Genomic DNA, 8647 nt, shown 5'->3' with positions numbered 1-8647 from the left:
CCAAGGCGAGAATAACATGATTTGTTCACGATAAAACTGCTCGGGATCTTTCACTAAATTGAATCTACGATACCGTATAATTTTAGAATGACCACGTTTTCTAATGAACCCTGAATCATTTTTCAGTTTTAACCATTTACCACATTGAACTTCATCGCTCTCACCGTCATCAATATGACTTTGAGATTTCGAAACTCTACGACTTCTGGAAAATTCATACCAAGCCGCAAATTGAGCTAACGTTACCGCCTCTAAATCATCTGGCCTTTGAACATAATGGTCTAACATTCCAGAAGCGAAAACATCCAAACTATCTTTGGACAATTGTTCAAGCTCAACTTTGCTTTTGAGAATATGAACACGATTCTCTGGCACATTTGTATTAACATAAATGCAAGCCCGACTACACCTGGAGACGGGAATTTGTAAAGCGCTATAAGCGGCTTCCTGCGCGCTTACCTCGTGCGCGTTCAAAAACTGATTAGCAATCACCTTCAACTTTTGCTTCACCGTGCATTTATCTGACTGCGCTCGTTTAGCAGCTTCACGCAGAAGCATTGACATACCACGCTGAGATTTCCCTATATAAGACACGATATACATAACCAGAGCGTAAGGATCAAGAACAAACTGAATGTCCATATTCGCTTGCCAGAGGCGCAAAGTGCACGGGTTGTACGGATTAACCCTAGTATCTTTAGGGTGTCTTTTCAATAAAACCACTTTCCTTTTGAGATCATACGTAATGGCTTTAATATAATCATCTTCGGTTATACGCAACTTTTCCAACAACTCCTCAAAACTATCTACCCACAATTCTTTTTCTTTCGATTGCAAAAGCTCATGCAATTTCTTGGAATTGTTCTTACACTTAAGTTCTTCGTCAAGAGTACCGGGTTCTCTTAAACTCGGATCATAAATAATAGTTCTAGGCATGGGAGGAAATGGAATTCCAAAACGACAAACTGAACTATCATTAACCTTCTTCCTACACGTTGTCGTGTGTTTATGCATTTGCAATGACGTTAACAAATCCCCATTATCATCGTTCAATTTACCAGCGCAAGAAATAACTTTATCAATATATTCCTCTACCTATTTAACATTTGACAAGTCATCTTTAAACTTAGGCGCATCTTTAATCCATATCAACCCATGTTGATGAGGAGAGCCTCTTTGCTGTATTTCAACCCTGAAGTAATAATCTTCAATAACACCAAGAGGGCCTAGCTTTTGCAGAGCTTTAAGAAGAGCCCGAAAACGGTGGTCAAAATATCTAGCACAAGTAACAGGATCATCCTGAATCAACTTTGCCTTTTCCGAAAAACTTAAATTGCCAATATCATCATTCGCTAAGCGATCCTGACCCGAAGTCACCCTCAATATGTTCAAAAGCTCAGGCCATTTGCCTTCCGCAGCTGAAAACGTTATAAAAAAGGTAGCCGTACCAAGCTGCCTAATCATAGCCATTAACTCTTTCTGCCTATGCTGCCAATATGAAGGCGAGGACTGCAAATTTTCTAATACTCTAAAACCATCATCCTGCTTAACAATTGAATCGAGTGCACCAGCAGACGATAAAAACCCAGCAGTGTAGTTTGAGCCATCTTTTCTCTTCGTTTTTCTCATACAAACTTGTATGGAATCTCTAACTTTCATAGTTTCCAACTTAACAAAAGTGTAAAACAATTTAGACGGATTTTTAGCACAACGCCTATCAATATTAATCAAAAATGTCTTGATTAGAATCAAGACCTAAAAAGTATCGATAAGACTGAGGTTATCACTTGACTGAAGGATCAGATATTAATTTTTCTTTTTTATTGAAACTTAAAGGCATGCTTAAGAAAATACAACGTTCCATTACCGTTTTCTGTAGAAATAACTTATTTTACTGGTAATCAATTTCAAAAATGTACTTATCTCGGGTTTTCGGGCACAATTCCATTCCCCCAAAACATTTTATCATTACATTAATTTCTTTTGAGATAGTACGTGTATGACATTGAGTTTTAAAAGGTTCCCCCCTTTTGTGCCCGGCATGCTTCGCAGTGGAACATTTTAAAACAATGGCGGAAAATTCAGTAGGTACAGTAAGATTTTTACTCGTGGTTATGCTACTCCCCTATTTCTCTCTCTAGTTTCTAACAATGGTTAGAGAATATTCAGTGCCGCAGGTCGCACATGATGATATTTCAACTACAGCTTGCATCAATTCTTCCTGGTCGTACTATTAGCGGGTTAAGCACTATTTTGTTCAGGACATGTCTCGGAAGGGTGCTTGTTGTAACTTTTGAAACTTTCAAAGGTTTTGGTCATGGCTAAACAGACCGCTATTTTAGTTTTCTATTGTTTTAAAGCTTATTTTGACATGTTAACTCTCAAAAGTAATTAATGTAATGATAAAATGTTTTGGGGGAATGGAATTGTGCCCGAAAACCCGAGATAAGTACATTTTTGAAATTGATTACCAGTAAAATAAGTTATTTCTACAGAAAACGGTAATGGAACGTTGTATTTTCTTAAGCATGCCTTTAAGTTTCAATAAAAAAGAAAAATTAATATCTGATCCTTCAGTCAAGTGATAACCTCAGTCTTATCGATACTTTTTAGGTCTTGATTCTAATCAAGACATTTTTGATTAATATCTGCTCCTTCAGTCTTCATTTTAATTAAGATTGTTAAGAAACTGTTTTACATTTTCAAATTCTGCACATAAGCAGAAACATATATAAAGGGGACCATAACTTTAGCTCAATCAGACATTTATTTATAATGATACTTCCAAAAAACCTAAATCATAAAAAGTTTGCATTGTTATTATAATTAACGTAATACAATTTTTTACCCCATTAAAAATTCCACAAATAGGACAAAATTGACAATTTTACACAATTTTTAAAAATTCTGCTTTATGTCCGTTTGATCTTTAGCTCAAAATTTTCATAAGCCCAATATGAAATTCAGATATCCTTAAAACTTTACAAAGGCGATCCGAGATTGTCAATTTCAAACTTTTTTGTAACATTAACTAACGTCTGTTTGATATTAAGCTTAAAACCTTCTTAAACACAATAATCAGGTCTACCCTAAACGTCCACAAAGATGATCCAAGATTGTTAATACGCCTAAAAAGTGCCCTCTTCAAAATATTTAGCAGGGGAAAAGAGATTTGCGGATTATTCAGCTATTTCATGTACATTGTTTTTCTTCAATGTAACTTGTAATCTTGTCCACTTGGAGCTGTATGGCTATTTATAGCCCTAGCTCGTCAATAATAAAACGGAGAAAAAAAAAGAGAGCGTGATCGAGTGGGCTATGCTAGTGGGTATTTGAAATCTCGTGGATTGGGACTCCGGGCATAGCCCACCCCATCACGCTCTCGACAACGCAAGGCAACTCGCGCTATAGCGGATGCAGCTTGCGTTCTTTAGCAGACGACATGCTCTAGTCAATGGTCACGGACCAGTTTATTTATTCCAAGTCAGGAGGGTCGCTGGCCTAATGTCCAGTTCAAAAAAAATCCTTTATTTCCCACCCTGACTCGCGCTATAGCGCAAGCAGCTTGCGACGTGTTGCGCGTGATCGAGTAGGCTATGCTCCGGGAAAAAGAAATCTTCACTTCAGTCGGGAGTCCTGGGACTCCTAACAGGCCAAACATAGATGCATATGACAAGGAAACATTTCTCATAAGCGAGAATGGCCAACTTTGTTTTGTAAGAGACAGCCTGGCAGCCCGGTATTTGTTTACCTCTGACTGGCCAAGTCAGCTGTCAAATATTTATTACTTCGTCTATGCGACTTAAAGTGTGTTACATATTTAACATAAACCAAAATTAATACCATTTGATTAAACAAAATAGTATTATAAACGTCTTTAAAAAAATGCAACCTCAAACAAGCAGAGATATGTTCGTATATCGGAACCGCAATTGTTTTCACCTTTAAAAGTTAATACAGCCCTTTGAATTTAAATAATTAGAAATGAGAAATGTAACCACTGAACAGTTGTTTACACATTTAACATAAACCAAAATTAATATCATTTAATTAAACATCGCGTTATAAACGACTTTAAAAAACTCAACCTCATATTGCCAGAGCTACGTTGGTATGTTGAAATTTAGAAAACATATGTTAGAGATTCAATTAACAGCAATGGTTTTTACCTTTAATGTAGAATTTGAATTTAAGTAATGCGAATGTAAAATCTTATTAAATGAAAGAATCTATACAGTTCTGTTTGTCATTATTTCCTTTGAAAAGTTATCGCCAACGTTTAGTTAGCGGAGCCACAGGTTTCATCATTAAGTTAAGGTGTAAAATTTACCTCTACAGTTTATTAATGTGTACCAGCTGTTAAATAAGGTGTGCAGTCATTAATTATTTCATTGGAAAATCACCGTTAACGGCAGTGCTATTTCTTGTGTTTAATAATTTACAATGTAAACAAAGATGTTACGTTGGTGGTTCTGTAGTAAGCGTGGTCTTCCATAAAGCATTACCTAATTAAATATTTCAATTATTTGGGTAGAAATGCCATTTTTTAATAATTCAATGGAGATATGGAAATAGCGGTAACGGCTAAAAGCACATGTGTACTAAAGAGCACATTGTTTTCTACCCTGATTTGAGCAAATTAGATAACGGTATCCTGAATTAACTAGCGCTACTCTTACCCATGTTGACAAGATAAACAAAGCATAAAATCATAGCATAATTGATTTAATTTAAACAAATTACCTAATTAGCGGCTATCGTTGGCCGATGGCACCAGGTGAAACATCTTAAAACGCACGGCCAATTGGTCTCTAGTCTCTCTCTACATACAATCAGGCTAATCAGCTGTATTTAAATTTTGACCAAGGCTTAGTGAAATCAGTAAATTTAAAAATTATCGGCTAAATCCTAAATTTAAATTCTTTTGTATTAAATTATAATAAGGTTTAACTTACGAAATTAAAATAAAATGAGGACGAATTAACCCCTTCTTTTATGTGAAAAGTTAAAAAATTCGCCTTAAGCTCGACACAGCCACACGCGTTGTCTAAACAAAAATCTTCGCTCAGTCTTTCTATTAGAGGTAAAACAGCGTAAGTCCAACAGTACGTTTCTCTATGATTTTAGCCAGGACTAAAACACGTAAGTCCAACAGAATAAAAGGTCGTAAGTTTAAGCATGTGCTTAAAAGTACAAAAAGTAATACTTAATATTAATTGTTTTCAATAAAACTTCGAAAGGCACCAGTTTTATGTTCAACCTTTCATTTAAAACCATTTTCAGACCTATCGAATAAATAGTCTTCAAAAAATGCTCGAGTCAATTTGGCCATCACAGCAAACATTTCCCATGTTATTCCTATGGGAAAATTTCCCTTTTTTTGCCAAAATGTCTTAATTTTTTATGGAAATGAAAACCACCCTTAGCAACATTATTTTCTATAAAAAAAACTAATGCAGGGATCTCTTTGAAATTTTAACCACATATTAAGGGTCCGAATTTTAGTTCAGTGGATTTTTTTCAAAACAATTAATACAATACAAAAAAAACTACATCCAAACAAAAAACCCTCCTTATACATTAAGAGCAGTATGAAGTCTTATCTAAGAGAGCAATCGCTCTCTCAGAATTACGAAGCTCCCACTTAGCAATGTCCCCAAAACTACCTTTAACCTTAAGGTCTCTCTTCTGACCCACATAAATACTGGGGAATGACAATTCCTCCGCGTCCTCGTCATAGAGTAAAGACATTGGCGTTTGACCTTCACCAGGAGCAAACTTAACATGCATGGTATTAGTGGGTAGGAAATCAGACAATGACACTAACAACGTGTCTTGATTCCCAACTGGGAATGAGTTAACTTCGTTAGATTCATTCCAAATTTCATCGCTATCATTCTCATTCTCTACATTCATTGACCCTTGTGGGTTTTCACTTAATGTATCACCATGGTTTAACTGACGGTCATTTTCGTCAACAATAAATTCAAGTTCTTCTGGAATTGGATCTAATATATCGCTCCTAACGGTTATCCCATGCTTAATATACAACGGTGTTTTCACCAAAACCTTAAGAGCTTCGTGCATTTTTTTCGGCCTAACAGTTTCATACAAATAGGGTGTATTATATTGCATTCTCCTCATAAACTCAATTTGAATAGTATCTGTTTCACGAGGTAACCGTGGTAACACTGACACTGTAGACTCTACATTTATAGGAACGTTGACCACGTTTCCCTTAATCCCCCTTTGTTGATCACAACCTAACCTTCTTATTTGCATAAAAGGTATTCTTGGTGAAATCATTCTTTCCTCCAAATTAGACAAATTAACTAGTTCTGCTGGAATTTCAGGGAATTCAAATCCATTTTCTCTGGAAAACTTGGGGATTTCGTTCTTTTTCACAGCTTTATTACAAGTACTACATAAAAATACTTTGTCACCTAATTCACGACCTTGAATCCCAGGAACAGCCAAAAGCACTGTAGACTTAACAAAGCTACCCGATGCTTTAAAAAAAAGACCTGAGCACCCTTCACATGGCCACGTTGGACCTTCTTTAATACTTTCAAAATAAGTCTGCTCTATAAACAAAGGATTTGTCCTCCTTTCAGCCATAGACAATCTATTTCTAGAACGCTCTGGGTTTCTAACATTTACATTTTCACGCCTGGCAGCCTTACTCAACTGATTTTTAACACGCTCAGTTTCAACGTACTCCAAATCTTGACGTTTAATAGCCATAGCCAACTGACTTTTAACACGTTCAGTTTCAACGTACTCTAAATCTTGTCGTTTACTAGCCATAGCCAACTGACTTTTAACACGTTCAGTTTCAACGTACTCTAAATCTTGACGTTTACTAGCCATAGCCAACTGACTTTTAACACGTTCAGTTTCAACGTACTCTAAATCTTGGCGTTTATTAGCCATAGCCAACTGATTTCTAACACGTTCAGTTTCAACGTACTCTAAATCTTGTCGTTTACTAGCCATACTTGACTGGTTCTTAACTCTTTCGCTTGCTCTATACCACTCATCAAACCTTTTAACTCTCTTGGTAAGTATGCCAACCTGATTTTCCCTTTCACGATAAGACTCATTCTCCCGCTTTTTGGCCATTGATCGCGCCTCTTTCATTCTGTCTCAAAATTCTCATTCTCTCTAACGGATACACATTACCATGAGACGTACAAGGTAATTGTTCATCGTTCGCTACCATTGTCGAACTATTTGCTTTATTACTAACTAAATTCATAGGTTCATCGTCAGTAACCAGCTCTGAGTTTACAAAAGAGCGATCTGAACCAGAACTACCGTGGCCGACTGGCGACGCCATAGAACTATCAAACATACTAGGACTGGACGTTTTAGCACCGCTCCCTTCACCCTTAGCTTTTTTCTGAGCTGCTAAAACTCGTCTCCTTTCATTTTCTCTCTTTTTACCTCTCCGTGTGACGTAGTCCAGGAGAGGTTCTGTAACGGCCGTGTCTGTGTGTGTGTGTGTGTCTGTGTGTCTGTCTGTCCGTTGTTACACCCACGTGACCGCGTTCGCAGTTTGCGTATCGGAGCAAACGTGTTCGCCATTTCCGAACTGCTTTCACAGTCACGGAAATGGCTCCTCTACTTGAGTTCTCACACCACCAATCTTCTGGTCTTTGTCCATACCACACGGACACTAGTCTGTTCTTACTGGCTGCTAATCACCACCATCTTCTGGTCTTCGTCCATTCCACGTGGACACCAGTCTGTACATACTGGCTTCTAATCACCACCATCTTCTGTTCTTTGTCAATTCCACATTGACACCCGTCTGCACTTACACTGCCTTCTAACACCACCATCCACTGGTCTTCCGTCTATTCCACATAGACACCAATCTGTATCATTGGCTTCTACTCCATTATCATCGTTTGGTTTTAGGATATACGCGGCGATCAGCTAGGGTTACGAGAAACGTCTAGCCTCCCTAAGGTAGGATCGCTACCAAAGGTTTTCGCATTTGCGGTTTTTCCTTACTATTATAATGGAAACGAATCGTATATATACCCCAAAATTTGAAGAAAGCGGGAAGAGGGGTACCCTTCACTTTAAACGTCAATATTAGCAAAGTTTGAGAAGATAATAAGTATAACTTTATTTTAAACGATTTAACTATTATTAATGTTAATTATTGAAGATTAAAATAATTAAAAATAATTATATTTATTTAAATATTAAAGATAAACCTCTCGTGCAAAGAGAGAGATTATCATTGCCTCCTATATCTACCAAGGCCCGTGCATGCGATATATTTCCTTCATTGCCTCCTATATCTATCAAGGCCCGTGCATTGTGATATATTTCATTCATTGCCTCCTATATCTATCATTGCGATATATTTTTCAAAACAACAACAAAAATGGGAAGCTCCTCTCAAAAACATAATAATTTCATTTCTCTGTATATGAAATGAAAATATGGATAATATTGCGCTCCTTTAATGGTATGAATCCTTGCCTGTCTATTAATATTTTACGTAGGAGTAATACGTTTTTAGCGAAGTTTAGAGAGGATAAACATAAGCGAGATTGTTTCGGAAAAAAAATACTGCTTCCACTAATGGGTTTATACTCCTTGTTACTGTTGTATAGAGTAATCATGATAA

At 36.8% G+C, this 8647-nt stretch overlaps 1 long non-coding RNA gene across 1 annotated transcript; it reads right to left on the bottom strand.

Annotated features, from left to right (window-relative positions):
- Positions 1-2794: 2794 nt before the first annotated feature.
- LOC149694568 (uncharacterized) lies at positions 2795-4798 on the bottom strand. Its single transcript, XR_016382513.1, has 3 exons — positions 4744-4798; positions 4443-4505; positions 2795-4356 (listed from the first exon to the last, which is right to left on the bottom strand). It is a non-coding gene; the product is annotated as an uncharacterized LOC149694568 (long non-coding RNA).
- Positions 4799-8647: the final 3849 nt, after the last annotated feature.

Source organism: Phalangium opilio, unplaced genomic scaffold, assembly GCF_054372755.1.
Source record: "Phalangium opilio isolate 3A_F unplaced genomic scaffold, DU_Popi_V2 ptg000022l_1, whole genome shotgun sequence".
Classification (NCBI taxonomy): domain Eukaryota; kingdom Metazoa; phylum Arthropoda; class Arachnida; order Opiliones; family Phalangiidae; genus Phalangium; species Phalangium opilio.
The sequence above is the reverse complement of the archived record's forward strand: the minus strand, read 5'-3'. Positions and strand labels throughout refer to the sequence as shown.